This window comes from Tachysurus fulvidraco, chromosome 24 (assembly GCF_022655615.1).
Source record: "Tachysurus fulvidraco isolate hzauxx_2018 chromosome 24, HZAU_PFXX_2.0, whole genome shotgun sequence".
Classification (NCBI taxonomy): domain Eukaryota; kingdom Metazoa; phylum Chordata; class Actinopteri; order Siluriformes; family Bagridae; genus Tachysurus; species Tachysurus fulvidraco.
This window is the reverse complement of record NC_062541.1, coordinates 1,778,531-1,800,398: the sequence shown is the minus strand read 5'-3', so window position 1 is coordinate 1,800,398 and position 21,868 is coordinate 1,778,531. Positions and strand designations below refer to the sequence as shown.

Here is a 21,868-nt window from a genome sequence, read left to right as displayed (position 1 = left end):
TGCAAACAGGTGAAATAAATCACACAGGGCAAACTCTGCATCTGTTTTCTCATCTCGCTCAGCAGAAAGAGCAAAAAGGATTTATTAAACATTCACAATTTAAATCCTCCTCTGTTACAAACACTCAATGTTCACTTTGACAAACACAGCTTCAAAATAAAATACCAATTGTCCTTTTTTTCTTCATCTTTCAGCAAACACTGAGTTATAAATTTGGTGTGATTAAATAAATCAAAATGACAATAACCAGGTGTTACTCTGTAAGTTGTATCTTTTTAACTGAAAATAAACTTAGAAAACATATAGCTTATGTTATCACTTACATATGGTTCTTAAATGCATTTTGCATTTCCAGATAAAGTTATCTTTACTCTTCCTAAATTGCATGAGCTGACAGATTTAACCACTTAAAAAATATAATCACATTTGTTGTTATCCTTAACTTTCAACCATGACAAACATTAACATTAGGTTTTAACATTTTACACAATATCAAATGTTCCAAATGTATTGAGACGTTATAAAAATGTTTGAGGAGCTAAAAATCAATCTCTGTCTGACGTGACTTTGGCTGCAGCAAGTGACGTCATCAGGCGCGAAAATGCGGCTGCTGCTATATATACATATATGTCCACATATTCGTAACACAGCCTTATTGGCGGACATTAAAACATTCAGCGACATTTTAGACTATTAAACTTTGGGTACTTCGCTTAATCTACGATTTCTACGCTTAATCTACGATCTGGCAAACGGTTTCCCTTTTGCGATTCCGCAATCGGCAGAGCAAATGTAGCACACGCCGTTTACCGACTCGCGATGGGTAATTCGCAAAGCACAACATTCCTTCCGTTTGCCCAGCGCGAGATCATAGGGAGGAATTAAAAGTACGAGGCTCCAGGTGCAAGAGGCGGGGCTGCAGTTACCAAATTTCAAGCTTAAAGTTCATGCAAACTATACTATTAATAGACAGGTTTCAGTCAAATATTTATGGTTTATTTTATATATTCGTTATATATTTTATATTGATTGGTTAACTATTTTATAAGCATGCATCCTCTTCTATGGTTAATATTCTCATCAAAGTGAGCATCATAAACGTAGGAATCAAAATAATAAAAGATAGCCTACTACACCTGTCAGGGGAAATTACATTTATTTTTGTGCCCTTTAATTTATTCATTTAATTTATTATGTTTCTATGTTTGTGTTAGATAAATCCATTTGTGTGAAACTGTTATCACAAAAACAAGTAAATTGATGCCGAATAATAATTAATTACGTTATAGAGGGGGACACGGGAGTGGATTTTCAAACCTCTCTCGTCCCACTCCCAGAAAAAAATTCCCGTCCCATCCCAATCCCGCAAAAAAAAAAAAAAGACTGGGTAAAATCCCATCCCGTCTCAAACCCAGAAGAATGACTCCTATTCCCTCCCACTCCCGTGTTTTTTTTTTTTTTTGTTTTTTTTTTTACGACTCCATTTTTAATTCTCGCGGCTTCTATAGAGAGTGCATGGGGAAGACGCCTTCTCTTATATTTTTGTGTGGAGCACGGGTGTTTGGAGCACGTCATTCATTTAAGCAGCAACAGATTATATTTTTATTTATATCAAAAGTATATTTGTGTATTCCCGGTCCCGCCCACTCCTGCTGACATTTTTTTCCTGTCCCGTTCCAGTCACGTGATTAATAGTGATTTTGTTTCCCATCCCACAGGATTCCCGCGGGAATCCCGAAAAAATGTCAGCCTCTAAGTTTCGTATTAGTATTTCTCTCAATGGCTCTGATAGTCTATTAAACCGCATATGATTGGTCAAACGTAATAACCGTGCAATTTGAATTTTTAAGCATTTTTAACTGCTCAGTCGGAACCATGAGTTTATTAGCATATGAAAACATTATAACATGTATGGACACAAAGATATGTAAATATCAGATCGTTTATCAGAGCTGGGTATGCAAAGGGTTTTTTTTTTTTTTTTTTTTTTTTGCTAAAAACAAAGCCTACTGGTTAAGTTTGTATAATTCAGCCTTGGTTGCAACGCACTTGGTTGAGTGCAAAGACTCCTTTGCAAAGTTCAATTTTTCACACACAAGATAATAAAATAAAAGCAATATTATCAGCATTGCACAACATTTATCTATACAATTTTTTGTTGCAGAAAACAATTACAGATTTGACAATAATGCAAAATTGAAGTTAATCATGATTGGCATCTCTGGAAAATTGTCCGTTGTGTGTGTGTGTGTGTGTGTGTGTGTGTGTGTGTGTGTGTGTGTGTGTGTGTGTGTGTGTGTGTGTGTGTGTGTGTGTGTGTGTGTGTGTGTGTGAGAGAGAGAGAGAGAGAGAGAGAGAGAGAGAGAGAGAGAGAGAGAGAGAGAGAGAGAGAGAGAGAGAGAGAGAGAGAGAGAGAGTGTGTGTGTGTGTGTGCCCTGTGATGGGTTGGCACTCCGTCCAGGGTGTATCCTGCCTCGATGCCCGATGACGCCTTTGAAAATGAATGAATGAATGAATGAATTTTGGTTGTTAGTCTTTTTCTCTGATGATTACATTCAATAAATAAATTTTATAGGCATAGTTCATAAAATGTCAAAAGTGTGGCTTGCACTCTTTGTCATCTGGCAACTCTGCAGGAGGCATGATGACCATCCGTTTAGAAACAAGGCTAAAATCCATATTATTGGACTTTTATTACATAAAATAATATATAATTTTATTACAAAATGGAGGTTATGCTTTGGTGGGGTTGTTGCCACTGTCTTATTTGTTGAATTCTTTATACTTAACTGGATTAGTATGTACTATGTTCCAAATAGTTTTTTTTTTTATTTGATTCACAATTAAAGACTGAGAAGCATAGTATAACCTTCCATGGATCTCGTAATAACTATATAACTTATAAAAAGTTTGTTTGTATTGTTTAAGTCTGTTATTGAATTACTTGTACTGCTTCTCATCTTGGCCAGGTCCCTCCTATAAATTTTAATCTCAGTGAGTTCAACCTGGTTAAATAAAGGTTAAATAAAATAAATAAATAAAAACTAATGGTTGTTTTCTGTTTTTTTTTCTCACCAAAACTCAGTTAAGTTACATTTCCTCTGACAACTATATTTTATTATTTTGATTCCTAAATTCATAAATATTTGACTGAAACCTGTCTATTAATATCTGTTTGCATGAACTTTAAGCTTGAAACTTGGTAACTGCAGCCCCGCCTCTTGCACCTGGAGCCTCGTACTTTTAATTCCTCCCTATGATCTCGCGCTGGGCAAACGGAAGGAATGTTGTGCTTTGCGAATTACCCATCGCGAGTCGGTAAACGGCGTGTGCTACATTTGCTCTGCCGATTGCGGAATCGCAAAAGGGAAACCGTTTGCCAGAATATACCCTGAACCAAACTCTGCATCCGTTTTCTCATCTCGCTCAGCAGAAAGAGGAAAACCGCAAAGCGGACCGAACTGACGCAAAGCCTGGAGTACGATAAGCGCCATATTACCCCTGCTGGCGAACTCCACAATTACACCTGACATTTCTATAAAATGGTTTATTGCAAAGATGGTGGGACCAGGTTCATTACCCCTGAACAAATATTCACACTTTACGTTCATACTATATTTCCTTTCCCAATGGATTTACAATTAAAATGCTCTACCGGGTCATGCAGACGATCTTTCAAAAAGGGGACACCATCCAATGTTACAAATATTTTCCAAGCATCCAGTGTGCTCCAAAGTTAACAGCGCAACCAAATATCCTCTAAAGGAGATTTCATCTGTGGGATGATAATTTGACTTGCATCATGTAGTTGCATGTTATGTATTATGTTATGGTTATGTAATTACCATCAACCTTTGGATTACTTAAATACCTTTATCATACATCCAAAAAGGCCAGAAAATAAAGAAGTGGACCCAGATACTCACAGCAGATCCACTGGTTAACTTTCTGTTAAATATAAACAAAGCAGTAAGAATTCTGAAAAAATTACAGGATCCTTGACACTTTGCACACCTTTTGCTTTTGAACTAGATGGTGTTTGAACTGGATAGTTAACTATTTCCAAATCCTGATAGCTTTAAAAATTTGAGTCTTGAGGCCTTTTTAGGTGTCAAATATGGCCGGCCAGCATTTCTAGCTCCAGAGAAATAAAAACTGAGAAACACGGGTAAAGATTAATAAGCAAAACAGTCCGCATTCATTTGCACAAACAGGGTCATAGATGTATTGCACAGCACTATATTTATACCAAATTTACATGAACATGAAATTTGTGAGATAGCTTGTGCATAAATCATGGGATGATCCAGGTATTATCAAAGGAAAATATTAGCATTTAAAATATTACACAATATTACACGGTGCATGAAAACCATATAATACAGTTAACAATGTACCATGTGAGTTAAATGGTTAGAACCAAAAAATAAATTTGAATTATATAATTATCTTAAGTTATTTATATTAAAATATTTGTTTTGACAAAATTATTAAAAAAATAATTTTAAAAATTGTGTTGCTTCTGCAGTATCGCACGATGATCAGCAGATGGCGCAAATGCAACAAAACAGACAAGGTCAAGTTAACTCAGCATTCCTAATTTGTATAGGGGGACAATAGGAGCGTTAATGTGAAATTTGATGTGAAATTTGACATTTAATGTGACAATTGAGCTTAAGTCAGGTAGGAATAAGTTAGTTACACGCTGTTGCTGCTGATAAAACAACAAATTTAGGCTACATATCATCGCTGTCAGGCAGAAACCTCGTATTTTTTAAATAATTATGTGTCATCAAAATTGGTATTATGGCTTTATATATGGTCAGACAAGTGCGTCATTATATTAAATTTAGCTTTAACAGTAACTTTCTGTGGTAAATATAGCCTTGACAATAACTTTCTGTGGTAAATATATCTTTAACAATAACTTTCTGTGGTAAATTTAGCTTTAACAGTAACCTTCCGTGGTACATTTAGCTTTAGCAATAAACTGTGGTACATTTAGCTTTAGCAAATGTACCAGCTTTTACACAACACTGCACTTGTTCGACACACAGCATAAACATAAACAGTCATAACAGTCACACATGTCAAGAGACCGAAAGAAACTCCGGGTTTACCGAAGAAAACCTGCTCCCGACCAGGTTAGGTTCACAGAGTAAGTTACTATGGTGACTGTTGCTATGGTAACTGTTGCTATGGTAACTGTTGCTATGGTATATGTAACTATGGTATATGTAACTATGGTAACTGACAATCAAATCTCTCTCTCTTTCTCTCTCTCTCTCTCTCTCTCTCTCTCTCTCTCTCTCTCTCTCTCTCTCTCTCTCTCTCTCTCTCTCTCTTTCTTCTTTGCTCTATCTGTTTAGCCATTTTCTGTCTGCGGCTCAAAAATAAGCTATCTGCAGTCCATAAAAATCTAAGCGAAGCACACACACACAGACTCACACAGACTCACACACACACACACACACACACACACACACACACACACACACACACACACACACACACACACCATAAACCAACCTACACACACAAAGAAACAGAAAAAACTGAAGACAAAACAGATTTAAAATTGCCTTAAATGTCTATGAAATATCCAGACAAATCAATTATAGCAGCTGATATGTTCCCTCAGCACACACTCGTTTCTCTCTCTCTCTCTCTCATACACACACACACACACACACACACACACACACACACACACACACACACACACACACACACACACAAACATTTAAGAGAGCATTTAAGAGAGAGACAAAAAAAGAGCCTCTGAACTTTGTGAACTTTATTGTTGAATTGGTGATGGGTAATGCACTTTATTTAAATGACTATTGAAGGTGAAAAATGTACTGCCTACTTTTGAACAAGAAAGTTTTTGACTTAAGCGTGGGGGGAATGTTGTATGGTGAGATCTATTTATGTCTGTCCAGCAGGTGGCAGTAACGTAATGTCTTGGTACTGTTAAAAGCCTGTGATATATATATATATATATGTATATATATATATATATATATATATATATATATATATAATGCAAAAATAATACAAATAAATAAATTCCATCCATCCATTTCGAGATTGAAAAAGTTTATATACATTTATTATTACAATCTTTACTGCAAAGTGAGACACCTCCCAAAAATAACTGTGAAAGTGCATGACTCATGAGTAAGGGAAGCTTTCATTCGACATATTAATCCATCAGGAATTGCCTTTGTAACAGAGTTAAATTCTTTAAATGGAACGGGACAATGATGGATATTCATAAAGCTTTCATAAGATAATAAATCACCAGTAGAGTTGAATAGATCAGCAACAAAAATTATGTTTTTATTAAACCATTTAGAGCCCAGAAGCATCAGAGAAGGCATTGATTGTAGTTAAAACTGGAGAAACCTGCTCTTTATCCTTCAAAAATAGAGTAGTATCATCTGCTAACTGTGAGATTCAAATCTCTCTGTTAAAGATATCAAGGCCAGCAAAGTTATTATTGTGCAAAAATCTATGGATAATGTTTCAACAACAAATCAAAATAAAAAGGGGTCAAAAAGCAACCTTGACGTATTCCGCGAGGGACAGGAAACCTTGGTGATGTACGTGAATTTAAAATTATACAACTATTTCTTTGTACAGCATTTGAACAATATTTATGAGTTTAGAAGGAAATCCCAAAGCCCCTAAAGAGTCTATAAGGAATTGATGCTTTACAATATCAAAGGCCTTATAAAAATCGAGTAATAAGATAATTGCATCAGACTTGATTTCATCTCTGTAATCAGTAAGATCCAGAACAAGTCGAGTATTACAACTAATATGACGACCTTTCATAAATCCAGTCTGTGTTTCATTAATGATATAATGTAAATGCTGTTGTGTTAAATTGATTGTATCAATATCTGCTGGCAGCGGGATGATAGAATTTGCGTCATTACATCATTGTGAATGACATCATTACGTCAGGACGTAAAAGAACTGGTGAACTGGATTTTTGAACTGGTTCATTAAATCACACTGTCCGAAAGAACCGGTTCACGGAAAAGAGCCGAACTTCCCATCACTAGTCATTTGGGTCATCAATGCGGTCATCTTTATCCTAATCCTTTACCTCTAAAGGTGGGTTTTTAGAAACATTTAAGCAATGAAAAGTGTCTAAGAGAGCTTATGACTAAATCTTGAAACTACATTGGCTCCTCAAACTGTCAGTCAAACCTAATAACTCTGCCCCGCCTCTATCGGAATAAAGTGCTGCATGCAGTTTGGAGATCTCAAATGTAGGTTAACATCCGAGAATAAAATATTTTAATGCAGTTTCTAAAATTCTCCTCAAACCCAAAATCTCTCAAAACGTTCTGCATATATGTGTGTTCAACCTATCAAAGGCCTTTTCAAAATCAATACTTATAAGGTATCCACACTTCTTCTTTTCTGTCATGTATGTTATCTCATCCCTCAAACTGCATACTGTCGGCTTTGTCTCTTTATTCTACCGCATTCACCTGCGTGGTAGTTATGATTTTCTCTAATATATTTTTGAGTCTATTTGCTAAAACCTTATAATATTTTAAAATCTGTTTTCAGCATTGTGATCGGTCTAAATTTCTTAAGATCTGCTTTCGGTCCTTTTTTCTTATATATTTTAAAAAATATAAAATCACCAAAAAAACAATCTAGTGAATGTTTGTTTTGCTTTACTAGTTTGTGTTTGTACATTTTGGACTGCATCTTTTTTCAGGTCTGCCTTATTTTAATTATACTTAATTAAATTATACTGTTTATCCTCTGTTGATCTTGTTTTCCTTTACCAGATGTATACACATTTCATGTTTAGAGGCGGTTCAGAGTTACATTACTGTTTAACAGCATTGGGTTGTTATTTCAGTTAAAAGAGACCAGCATTGATAAAAAACATCTCAGTTCATATCCTATATTTCATCTTTTATTTTCTTTGTTTTTTTATATACTTCATTTCTAGGTGATTATATTGTAAGTTGTTATTATTAATTAATTAATCAAGCAAGCAAGCAATTAATTAACTAATTAACTAATTAACCAACTAACTAATTAACTAACTAATTAACTAACTAACTAACTAATTAATAAATTAATTACTTTTATGCATTCGTACAGAACGTAAACAAAAGGCATATGGCCAAAGTCCGGGCCAGATCCTGACAGAGGGATTTTGTATAATAATGGAGATGTGAAGTGGAGGAGAGGAGAGGCTTTACTGATAAGGGAGAATATTTTTAAAATGAGTAAAACTGGTCTATAAAGACATTTTTTTAATTTCAATTATTTAATCCTTTAAGAAGTGTTTTAAAGACGTATAAAGAAATAATAATGATGGAGGACTTTAACAGAGTTTTCAGTAAACTCTATATGGCAGATGGGATGGTTTTTAAATCAGATACAGAGAGTAAAGAACTAAAGTGAGTGAAAACAACGTGATAGACGTGTGGAGAGAGAGAAACAGAGGAAGAAACTAATTTTCGAGAAGGAATATAGTGATGTATGCAGGACAAGAATTGACTTTCTTTTATTTACAAGAAATGAAGAAAACTTTATAGACAAAATCAGAAATGAAGAAACAAGTTTGAGTATCATAAGTTTTTTTTTTTTTTTTTTTCTGTGATCAGTCACAGTTATTGTTATGGATCTTCTACATCTGAATATAAATGATTCGACTCCCAAACTGCTGGAAATGTGGGACGTGTTCTAACGCTTCACCACCATAACTGCTTTATCCTGGAAAAAAGGTCTGAGGAGAGACTCCTGTCATACACCAGACCTGGTGAGTGTTTTACCCTTAAAGCTGAAAAACACAACAGGACAGAATTACAGACACATTTAAACACATTACTTATGAACAACAGAAGCATAAATACACACATTAGATGTGACATTTTACAGCACACAGTGAATATCACTCAATATCATACAGTAAAGAGACAGTAAGTCAGAAACTCACTCTATTGTCTTCAGTTTACACTGTGGATCCTTCAGTAGATCAGAGAGCAGCTTCACTCCTGATTCTCCTGGATTATTATTGAACAGATTCAGTTCTCTCAGGTGTGATGAGGAGTTTGACCTCAGAGCTGAAGCCAGAGCAGCACAACCTTCATCTGTAATACTGCAGCTACACATCCTGCAAGAAAGAAAACCTTCTCACAATTAACACAGTTTTAGTATTGAAAACATGAACTACACAAAATCTTTATATACAGTACATTTACTCTCCATCTCACACACACAACAATGACAATATATCAGATTACTACAGTTACCACAGAGGAGAACTGGATGTTGTAGTGTTTATTAAAACTGTGTGTGTGTGTGTGTTTGTGTGTATGTGGGTGTATGTATGTATGTTTGTGTGTGAGTGAGTGAGTGTGTGTGTGAGTGGTGTGCGTGCGTGTGTGTGTGTGTGTGTGTGTGTGTGTGTGTGTGTGTGTACCTCAGTATCTCCAGTGTACAGTGTGGATCCTTCAGTCCATCAGAGAGCAGCTTCACTCCTGAATCCTGCAGTTCATTGCCACTCAGGTTCAGGTCTCTCAGACTGGAGGAGTTTGAGCTGAGAACTGAGGACAGAACTCTACAGCTTTCCTCTGTCAGATTACACACACACAGACTGGAAGAGAAATGATGAAGTGTTTGATTTATTTCTCTGATAGTGAATTGAGGTGTTTCCATCAGTGAGAAATAAAGTGTCCACCTGAACACAAGGTTCTAATATCAGGAAAAAATATAACATGAACATCTGTGTACAGATGTGACAAGTAAGAATGTGCATCACAGAGAAAAAGATCCTGCGATTTCTCACCACATCACATTCTCTAGCGCTGAAAACACGACCAATAGAGTTCAGTCGTGTGTAATTCTCTGTCACGTATACTGAAGCCAGTAACATGCTTGGTCTCTTTAATTCTCTCACATTATATACTTTAGTCTTTATAAAACTTTGTGACCTCCTGTGCAGATGTTATTCTGTATATCTAAAACCATGACCATTTTATATATATATTATATATATATTATATTATTATATATATACTGTATATATAATATATATATATACAGTACCAAAAGTTTGGACACACCACCTTTTCAACAGGACAATGACCCCAAACACACCTCCAGGCTGTGTAAGGGCTATTTGACCATGAAGGAGAGTGATGGGGTGCTGCACCAGATGACCTGGCCTCCACCGTCACCGGACCTGAACCCAATCGAGATGGTCTGGGGTGAGCTGGACCTCAGAGTGAAGGCAAAAGGGCCAACAAGTGCTAAGCATCTATGGGAACTCCTTCAAGACTGTTGGAAGACCATTTCAGGTGACGACCTCTTGAAGCTCATCAAGAGAATGCCAAGAGTGTGCAAAGCAGTAATCAGAGCAAAAGGTGGCTACTTTGAAGAACCTAGAATATGACATATTTTCAGTTGTTTCACACTTTTTTCTATGTACGTATATAATTCCACACGTGTTCATTCATAGTTTTGATGCCTTCAGTGTGAATCTACAATGTTCATAGTCATGAAAATAAAGAAAACTCTTTGAATGAGAAGGTGTCCAAACTTTTGGTCTGTACTGTATATATATATATTCAGTACTCGCTGTTACAATATTTATATACTTGAAACTTTCACAAATGGGGTTTAAATAGTCTGTGTACGTTTTACTCATTCGATGTCCTATTTATGGCCGTAGTAAGTTATGAGGACACAGAGATCCAGACCTCTGTCATTTTTAATTATTAAATGGTCAATAATAAACTCCCAAAAACAAAAAAATTTTGAAATGCCGGGTGACGAGAGAGAGAGAGAGAGAGAGATAGAGAGAAAGAAAGAGAGAGAGAGAGAGAGAGAGAGAGAGAGAGAGAGAGAGAGAGAGAGAGAATTATGAAATTATTTAAAAAACGATGTGAATTTATTTAGAGGATAATTAATGCTTCATGTTGTAACCTCTCACATTCTACGCTCCTCTTCAGTCTGTTATAAAACTTTTCAAAATGGAACAATCTTAATTTTATTAAACTCAATAAGCCTTTATTTAATAAATGTTATAAAAAATGCCGTACTGATGTTTACTAACTTATAGCTTTAATAATGTGAGAAATCTCTGCACTAGTTTATTGGATAAAATAATGTAATATATTCCTCGTCGTGCATAAAACAGTGACTGCATGAAACTGTAGCACAAACAGTGTCCCAGTGGTGTGAGGTGTTGAGTGTGTACTACTGTATGTGCAGCTTTGTCACCAGAGACCTGGGTTCATTCTCAATAAGTTATCATCCTTTAATATTGTTTATAAATGTAATGATTTACACTCTGTTAGAAGTACATAATGTTTAATACACAACAATACTGAGGTACAAATAATATCTGCTACTATTTATAAGTACCAATAGCTTATAACTATTTACACTTAATATTGCCAATAAATGCTATAAATCATTAAACTTTAATAAATATAAGGAATAATAAAGTTAACAAATGGTAAACTTATGCCACAGTATCAAGCCCTGTTTGCAGGTATAAGTTTACCATCGAAAGTCCGTGCTGACTGACACAAAAAAAAGGGAGATCCGTCTCCACAAACACGTATCAAATAGATTACATTTCGTAACCTATGTGACGACCTGCCGTGAGACTGGGTTAGGCACTGGGATGAAAGTTTATCAGAGCTTTTTATCTCTTAATGATCTTCTCAATGTTCTATTTTCATGTCTAATGACTTTAATATTGTGCTGCTGTTATTTAACATATTTTATCATATTTAATATATATATATATATACTATTGTAAAGATTTGTGTTTAAAAAGTTCTATAGAAATAAAGATGTGATGATTAGAATTATTTCTCAAAATGTAAAGGTGTGTGTGTGTGTGTGTGTGTGTGTGTGTGTGTGTGTGTGTGTGTGTGTGTGTGTGTGTGTGTGTGTGTGTGTGTGTTTGTATGTGTATGTGTGTATGTGTGTATGAATGTGTGTGTGTGTGAGTGAGCGTGTGTGTGTGTACCTCAGTATCTCCAGTGTACAGTGTGGATCCTTCAGTCCATCAGAGAGCAGCTTCACTCCTGAATCCTGCAGTTCATTGCCACTCAGGTTCAGTTCTCTCAGACTGGAGGAGTTTGAGCTGAGAACTGAGGACAGAACTCTACAGCTTTCCTCTGTCAGATTACAGAGACACAGACTGGAAGAGAAATGATGAAGTGTTTGATTTATTTCTCTGATAGTGAATTGAGGTGTTTCCATCAGTGAGAAATAAAGTGTCCACCTGAACACAAGGTTCTAATATCAGGATAAAAATATGACATGAACATCTGTGTACAGATGTGAGAAGTAAGAATGTGCATCACAGAGAAAAAGATCCTGCGATTTCTCGGCACATCACATTCTCCAACGCTGAAAACACGACCAATAGAGTTCAGTCGTGTGTAATTCTCTGTCACGTATACTGAAGCCAGTAACATGCATGGTCTCTTTAATTCTCTCACCTTATATACTTTAGTCGTATATAAATCTTTGTGAACTCCTGTGCAGACGTTATTCTGTACATCTAAAACCATGACCATTATATATATTTCAGTACTCGCTGTTACAATATTTATTGTTTTGAACTTTATTATGACAAAACAAAAATAAAAACAAAAACACATGAACATTGTCCTGAGAGTGGGCTTCATACATTATTTGCCTTCATAACATATACATATTAAGGCATAGATTGTGTCCTATTTCAGAAAGTCTGGACTCCATCTTCTTTCAAAAGCTGTGACTTTTAATTGTAGTTGTGCTGTCAACCGTTCCATTAAGTAAACTTGTTTTAACTTTTGTGTCCATTGCTTAACAGTAGGTGGCTCAGGCTTTAGCCAACAGATTGTTATCGTTTTCCTAGCCGTCATTAAAAAAAGATGGAGAAGAAATGCTTGATCTTGTGAAAGTTTGTCTGGAAAGATGTCCAATAAAAAAGTTAAAGAGTCAAAAGATATGTTCACTTTTAGTAGATTGTCCACAATGCCCTTAATGTCCCTCCAAAAGCAATGTATGATGGGGCAGTCCCAAAAGATACGAGTTTGATCACCGACCAATCCACATTTCCTCCAACATTTGTCACTCATACTATTCATGGTGAGGAAAGATTTCAACGGAGTCCTGAAAAATCAGATTTTCGTCTTCCACTCAAATTCCCTTCAAATCTGACTGCCCACACCCTTATGACATCCAGAACAAATATTAACCCAAACATCGTCATCCAAGGTAACATTCATTTCCATTTCCCATTGTTGTTTTATATGTTGTGTATTATCTGACATGTCAATCAACAATTTTTTGTACAACAAGGACAATTGTTTTTTCATTACACCACCATTTTCAATCAAATTAATAAAATGTTTCTCTATATTTGTAGGCTTAAATCTTATCAGTTCCCAATCATTATGTTTTGTGACATAGCTCCTTATTTGAAAATATTTATATAGATCACTTGAGGGTAACTTAAATTTCGCTCTTAGTTGGGCAAAGGATTTAAATACATTCCCATCAAACAATTGATTCACTGTGAGGAGACCTCTCTCAGCCCATCCCCGGAAACCGCTACCGTCTGACAAGGATGGGAGGAACTCAATATTTCTATAGCTCGAGATAAAGCAGTCTTTCCCTTCAGCAGCTTTTGGACCTTATTCCAAATCTTTAAAGTGTGTTTAACCCATAAATTCGAAATTTTTATTTTTTTCTGAGACTGCAGATTGAGAAATGGGAGCTGAGAAAGAGAGATTCCCGGCACTGAGTATTCCTCCATAGATACCCACTGTGACTCCGGATCCTGGATGATCCATGCCACCACGGCTTTTATTTGGGCAGCCCAATAATACAACTTGAGGTTTGGTAGATTTAAGCCCCCATTTTCCTTAGACGACATTAAAATTTTAAGGCGCCCTCTTGGTCTTTTGTTCTGCCATATAAAGTTTGACAATAGTTTCTCTAAACATTTAATAATAGATTGTGGTATAACAACAGGTAGGTTTTGGAATAGAAATAATAATCTTGGAGAATATTCATTCTTATACATTCAATTCTACCCAAAAGACAAAGCGGTAGTACATCCCATCTGTTTAAATCAGATCTGATTTCCTTTAACAATTTATCATAATTAGATGAAAACAACTGCTTAGTCCTGGGGGTAAGAATTTCTCCAAGATTAACCCCCTGCTTGGAGTGTCTAAATGAAACAAGATTATCCAGCTGCAATGGCCAAGTCCCCACAATCATTAAGGCTTCGGATTTGTTTGTATTAATTTTATAACCTGATACCATACTGTATTCCTTAAGACAGTGAAGCAAAGCTGGGACAGAAGTAATAGGGTTTTCCAGAAATAATAAAATGTCATCAGCGAAAAGTGACAATTTATGTTGAACATTGGATTCATCTCTTATTCCTTATATAAGAGGGTTGGATCTAATCAGTTCAGCTAACGGTTCTATACTCAAAGCTTATAGAGAGGGTGAAAGAAGCTCACCCTGCCTAGTACCGCGTCCCAATGGGAAAAAATTTGAGCAGTGCCCATTGACCCTTACTCGTGACTTTGGATTTTTATAGAAAGTTTGGATCCACTCTATAAACGTCTCACTGAAGCCCATGTGCCTCAATGCCTGTTGTAGGAAACCCCAGTCCACCCGATCAAAAGCCTTCTCAGCATCCAAGCTGAGAAGCATTGATGGGGTATTCCTTTTCTGAGCCACTATTTGGAGATTTAAAGCTCTTCGAACATTGTCGGTCCCCTGTCTACTGGCGATAAAGCCAGTCTGATCGGGTTTCAGAAGTTTTCTCATATATTTTGGCATTCTGTTTACAATGATGCCAGTCAGTATCTTTAAATCCACGCAGAGGAGACTGATGGGGCGATAAGACGAGCACAAAGTAGGATCCTTACCATCTTTATAAATGACACTAATAATCGCTTCAGACCATGACTGAGGAGGATCCCGCTCTGAGAGTGCATAATTATAAACTTTATCCAGAAGAGGTATCACTTTATCCAGAACATTTTATAGTATTCGCCTGGGAGGCCGTCCACTCCTGGAGATTTATTATTTTTAAGTTTTAAAATACTATTTTTTATTTCCTCTCTTGTAATTGGGCGTGTCAATAGATCGGCTTCCTCCTCAGTCAATTTAGTAAGACATATTAAACCTATTAAACGTGTCACTATTTTGTACTGTATGGTAATCTTTCTCTAACTGTCTAATTTTATTTTCCAATCCTAATTGTTCTGCAAGCCTCTCTCGCTTTAATCTTGATGAAATCACAATAATGTTTCCTCTCAGGTCTCATTGTCATTAAACTGAATATACACTAATAACCCTTTCCTAATTTGTTGTTGAATCTCTTCGGTATTTAGAATAGATACATTTGCTCTCCAGTTTTTAAAATTATTATTTGGACTCAACTTTAACGTCAAAGAGACTGGAGCGTGATCTGAGATGGTAATCGCTTCAATATTACATTGGGTCATTCTATAAGAATCCACACCTGTCATCAAAAACATATCTAATCTAGAGTGACTACCGTGTACATTTAAAAAAAAAGTGAAATCTTTTTCCTTGGGATGCAGGCGACGCCAAACATCTATCAAACCCAACTCGTCCATCAGTGCACAGAGAGTTAAAGATTTCCTAGTCTTTGGACCGAGGTCAGCAGGGAGTCTATCTATAGATGCTCTCAAAACACAGTTAAAGTCCCCCCCTATAAGAACAGTCCCTTCAGCCTTGTCTGCTGTCAAGAGTGCAATATTTTTAAAGAAAATTGGACAATCCTCATTTGAGGCATATAAATTCACTAAAGTAATTTTAGTGCCCCCTATACACCCAATAAGCATCAGAAATCTCCCATCCTTATCAGTAAAGGTTTTCTCGTGGCAAAAATACACTGATTTGCTAAAAAGGATAGCAACTCCCCTTTTCCTCCCACTTTGATCCGAGGAGCTATATTGCTGATCTACACACTCTCTCCTCAGCTTCATGTGCTCCCTGTCAGACAGATGTGTTTCCTGTAGCATTGCTATGGCACAGTTAAACTTTTTCAGTTGATTCAGCACCTTTTTTCTTTTAATTGGACTACCTAAGCCTTTAACATTATACGTAACACATATTAAGCTATACATCTGTTATTCTGTTGTATATTCAACTGCTATAGCCCTTTCTTGAATCTCACAGACATCACTGTAAGAGGAGTCATTACTAAAAATAACAATATGGCCCATCAAACGTCTCAGGACAAAAAAAAAACATTTACAAATGAACACATGAATAACAAGTTGAACAATGTAGGCTTCCACATACCCGACTGGATCAAAACGTGAATCTTTTAACTCAAACCTGAATGACCCGGTCCCTGATGTATCTTGGACGGAGGCTGGTGACTGGACCTCCGCGGGGAAAAAAAAACAAACAAAAACACGTCGTGTGCGGTATCGCTGTCGCTCCCAGAGCGCTTCGTTAGCGACTGGGCTGTTGATAGGTGGTCCTCCACTTAGAGTGGTTCTCGCGTCTCGTCCATATTGAGAATGTCCCCCCCCCCTCCTAACTATACTAGTTTAACTGGATAGATGTACTCGGCGAATATACAAATTAGTTATCCTTGTTAAAATAAGGCTTTAATTTCGGCGTTGGTAAGTGTCGCTGGTCCTCCAATGGGTCTCCTTCCCGCTGTATTCCACTCGTCTTGGCACAGCTCCATCTCCAGTCGCTCTCTCTCATCCACTCGGGCGTGCACCCCCAACTTCTCAAGTGCCGGAAAAACACACTTTGCCCTCGTGTTCTTCATCTTTAGCTGCTTAACTGCACCAGCGCCCTTTTCTCCTGCAGCTCGGGAGATAAGTCATGATCAAAGTAGGTCTGTTTTCCTTCGTACATGACTTTTTTCTGTTCCCAGGCCTATCTCAGTATGGTTTCTTTCACTGAAAAGTCTAGAAACCTAACGACCAGCGAACGAGGGGCAGCATCAGCGTTTTTGGGCTTAGCAGTAAGCGCCCTTTCAATGACGATGTTAAGATCAGGGGGAAGCTGAAGAACAGAGTTAAGCAAATCATGTACAAACCGCTTAACATCTCTTCCCTCGCACCCTTCAGCCACTTTATAAATTCTCAGATTGTTTCGCCTTAAACAATTTTGCATGTTTTCACATCGTGCATTCAAATCCATCTCTCGATGCAGTAAGTAGCGGAGGGCCCGCTCATGATGCCTGGCCGTGTCTTCATTAGCACTGATACGGTCCTCCGCCTCCACGGTTCTCTTTTGTAGTTCAGTAAACTCTCCTTTCAGTTCCCCGAACGACGTTTCCAGCCGCGTTAAAGATAGCTGAGTCTGAGTGTGTTCATCTTGATTGTCTTTCCTCAGCTTCTCGAGCTCTGCCAGAATTTTTGACTCAGAATCCCGCATGTTAGCATCCGATTGCGCACTCTGTGCTTGCATCAGAGTTAGCTGCTTCAAGTTTTCGCCTTTTTCCTTTACTGAATCCTGTTTAGATTGTCCTCTACCTCTAGTTGTCGACATGTCACATTTGTTAATGGTCGCCGAGTATTATACTGGTTTTATTAGGAAATTATTAAACTTTTGGACGGAGCGATTCCCTCAAGCTGCTGTCAACATGGCGTCACCCGGAAGCCCTCCCTGTTACAATATTTATATACTTGAAACTTTCACAAATGGGGTTTAAATAGTCTGTGTACTTTTTACTCATTTGATGTCCTATTTATGGCCGTAGTAAGTTATGAGGACACAGAGATCCAGACCTCTGTCATTTATAATTATTAAATGGTCAATAATAAAAAAACGAAAAACCAAAAACGAAAAAATGTTGAAATGCTGGGTGACGAGAGAGAAAGAGAGAGAGAGAGAGAGAGAGAGAGAGAGAGAGAGAGAGAATTATGAAATTATTTAAAAAACGATGCCATGTGAATTTATTTATTCAGTCTGTTATAAAATTTTACAAAGTGGAACAATCTTAATTTTATTAAACTCAATAAGCCTTTATTTAATAAATGTTATAAAAAAAAATGCCATACTGATGTTTGCTAACTTATAGCTTTAATAATGTGAGAAATCTCTGCACTAGTTTATTGGATAAAATAATGAAATATATTCCTAGTCGTGCATAAAACAGTGACTGCATGAAACTGTAGCACAAACAGTGTCCCGGTGGTGTGAGGTGTTGAGAGTGTACTACTGTATGTGCTTTGTCACCAGAGACCTGGGTTCATTCTCAATAAGTTATCATCCTTTTAATATTGTTTATAAATGTAATGATTTACACTCTGTTAGATGTACATAATGTTTAATACACAACAATACTGAGGTACAAATAATATCTGCTACTATCTATAAGTACCAATAGCTTATAACTATTTACACTTAATATTGCCAATAAATGCTATAAATCATTAAACTTTAATAAATATAAGGAATAATAAAGTTAACAAATGGTAAACTTATGCCACAGTATCAAGCCCTGTTTACAGGTATAAGTTTACCATCGAAAGTCCGTGCTGACTGAAACAAAAAAAGGGAGATCCGTCTCCACAAACACGTATCAAATAGATTACATTTCGTAACCTATGTGACGACCTGCCGTGAGACTGGGTAAGGCACTGGGATGAAAGTTTATCAGAGCTTTTTATCTCTTAATGATCTTCTCAATGTTCTATTTTCTGCTTGATTTTTCATATCTAATGACTTTAATATTGTGCTGCTGTTATTTAACACATTTTATCACATTTAATATATATATATTCTATTGTAAAGATTTGTGTTTAAAAAGTTCTATAGAAATAAAGATGTGATGATTAGAATTATTTCTCAAAATGTAAAGAGGTGTGTGTGTGTGTGTGTGTGTGTGTGTGTGTGTGTGTGTGTGTGTGTGTGTGTGTGTGTGTGTGTGTGTGTGTGTGTGTGTGTGTGTGTGTGTGTGTGATTGAGTGTGTGTGTGTGTGTGTGTGTGTGTGTGTGTGTGTGTGTGTGTGTGTGTGTGTGTGTGTGTGTGTGTGTGTGTGTGTGTGTGTGTGTGTGTGTACTTCAGTATCTCCAGTGTACAGTGTGGATCCTTCAGTCCATCAGAGAGCAGCTTCACTCCTGAATCCTGCAGTTCATTGCCACTCAGGTTCAGTTCTCTCAGACTGGAGGAGTTTGAGCTGAGAACTGAGGACAGAACTCTACAGCTTTCCTCTGTCAGATTACACCAACACAGACTGGAAGAGAAATGATGAAATATCAGAACACTGATCTCAAACACACAAACACAGCCATAATCCAGCTAAAGTTGAAGATGTAACAGAAATGTCAGTGTGTTTGTGTCACACACACAAATCAGAGGACAGGACACCACATCAGCACATTTACAGGAGCAGGGACGTCTTTCTGCACTCCACAATCTCTCAGCTACAATTTATTATAAGACCATTAGGTCATGTACATAACACACACATGTGAGAGCGAGCAGCCTACAAACACTACACTCTGATCTGTGTTCAAGTTTCTACAACCAACACTGCAGATACAGTGCATTTTATTACAGAAAAAGGAGTGTTCACATACATCCAAACACATCCAAACTAAAGAGAAAGTTTAGATAAACAATTCTTGATTATGATTTACATTTTTTTTCTTATGGAACACACTTTAGCCCCAGTATTAAAAAAAATAATGTGTCAGATACAATCACAATACACCTTCCAAGGCAGTGCTTTAACCCAAGACTAGACAAAAGAAGTTAGCAACTAATTCACCTCTGTAACTCAGTTATAAAACTCAACTTAAGCTGAATACAAGACCATATTTAATACAATAAAGAAAATCCACCTCCATTCATTCCAGTATGGTACAATTCAGTATTTTGTTCCCAGTCCAATAGAGCTCAAGTGATATCAGACCTCAGAGTCTGTAAACCTTTAGCCCAATGTGTAATATTTTATCAGTACATAATGATGAACAGAGAACAAAACCAGTCTGTTATTAACGTTGTACAACAAAAATATAGATTCACTACAGCTGCTTATAAATACAAACACAGTCCACAGCTTAAAATCTCCAAAATACACAGAAAAGTTCGAAAGAACGAAACCTGACGTCTCTTCAACAGTAACGGTGATAAACCTGACCGACCGTCACGTGCGACCGTCTTTGTGTTCACCGTCTGTTTTTACCACATCCACCATCTTCTGATGCAGTGAACCAGACAAAAAACTGTGTCAATAATTCAGATTCTATACAACAGATGAACAAAAATTACGATCCAAGAACAAGAATGTGGTCATTAACAGTTTGGTGTCTTTGTCGAGCTCCAAGTAGAACAAAACAGGACTTTTTAATAACCGCGGTCACGACACTACACTCACCTGTGACACATTATTCATAAAATGCCTCATATGATGTTATAAGATTTTGTCCATGTGGCCCAGCCCTCAGTTCAGATATAACATGTTAGTGTAAAAAGTGAAACAATCTTCTGTAAAAGTACCAGAGGTTTGTGTAAAGATGATTAGAGGAACTATTAACACACATTAATACAAACAGTGCAGTTCAGTGTTACATTAAAATAATAAACCATGCAGTAATACAGTTATAAATAAAAATACTCACAAAGCTTTTCTGGAGGCTTTGACCACTGGCAGCAGCTTCAGAAGACATTCATGTGATGGATCATATTTCCTCAAATCAAACACATCCAGCTCCTGTTCTGAGGTCAGTAACACAAACACCAGAGCTGACCACTGAGCAGGAGAGAGACTGGTTCCTCTGAGAGGACTGTCACCTTCTCTATTCAGGTAAGTTTGTACTTCCTGCACTAGAGAATCATCATTCAGTTCATTCAGACAGTGGAACAGATTGATGGATGTCTCTGGAGATGGATTCTCCCTGATCTTCTCCTTGATGTACTCCACTGTTTCCTGTTTGCTGTGAGATCTGCTTCCTGTCTGTGGCATTAAGTCTCGTAAGAGAGTTTGATTGGTCTCCAGTGAGAGACCCAGAAGGAAGCGGAGGAACAGGTCCAGGTGTCCATTCTCACTCTGTAAGGCCTTGTCCACTGAACTCCTGAGGAGATCAGACATGTTTGACTTCCTGAAAAGATCAGACAGATCAGAGGTTTGATGTTCTGTTACATTTCTGCTGATGAAGGAGAGAAATGTGTATAAAGCAGCCAGAAACTCCTGAACACTCAGATGTACGAAGCTGAACACCTTCCCCAGGTGAAGCCCAAACTCCTCCCTGAAGATCTGGGTACACACTCCTGAGTACACTGACACTTCTCTGACATCAATTCCACATTTTCTCAGGTCTTCCTCATAGAAGATCAGGTTTCCTTTCTCCAGCTGCTGGAAAGCCAGTTTTCCCAGTGCCATGATACTGTCTCTGGTCTGCTTTGGATCAGGGTCACATTTCTGATGGTACTTTTGGTCCTTGTGTTTGATCTGAAAGATCAGGAAGTGTGTGAACATTTGAGTCAGAGTCTTGGGGATCTCTCCACACTTTGCTTTACCCAACATTCTCTCTAGAACAGTGGCTGAGATCCAGCAGAAGACTGGGATGTGACACATGATGTAGAGGCTTCTTGAAGACTTCAGGTGAGTGATGATTTTATTGGCCAGGCTCTGATCACTGATCCTCCTCCTGAAGTACTCCTCTTTCTGAGGATCACTGAAGCCTCGTACCTCTGTTACCTGGTCTACACACTCAGGAGGGATCTGATTGGCTGCTCCTGGTCTTGTGGTTATCCAGAGGAGAGCAGAGGGAAGCAGATTCCCCTTGATGAGGTTTGTCAGCAGCACATCCACTGAGGCTGACTCTGTCACATCACACAATATCT

The 21,868-nt window shown here is 37.3% G+C and overlaps 1 long non-coding RNA gene across 1 annotated transcript; it reads right to left on the bottom strand.

Annotated features, from left to right (window-relative positions):
- Positions 1-5,429: 5,429 nt before the first annotated feature.
- Positions 5,430-20,951, bottom strand: LOC125140141. The gene is made up of 3 exons (XR_007139382.1): positions 20,644-20,951; positions 9,467-9,640; positions 5,430-5,443 (listed from the first exon to the last, which is right to left on the bottom strand). It is a non-coding gene; the product is annotated as an uncharacterized LOC125140141 (long non-coding RNA).
- Positions 20,952-21,868: the final 917 nt, after the last annotated feature.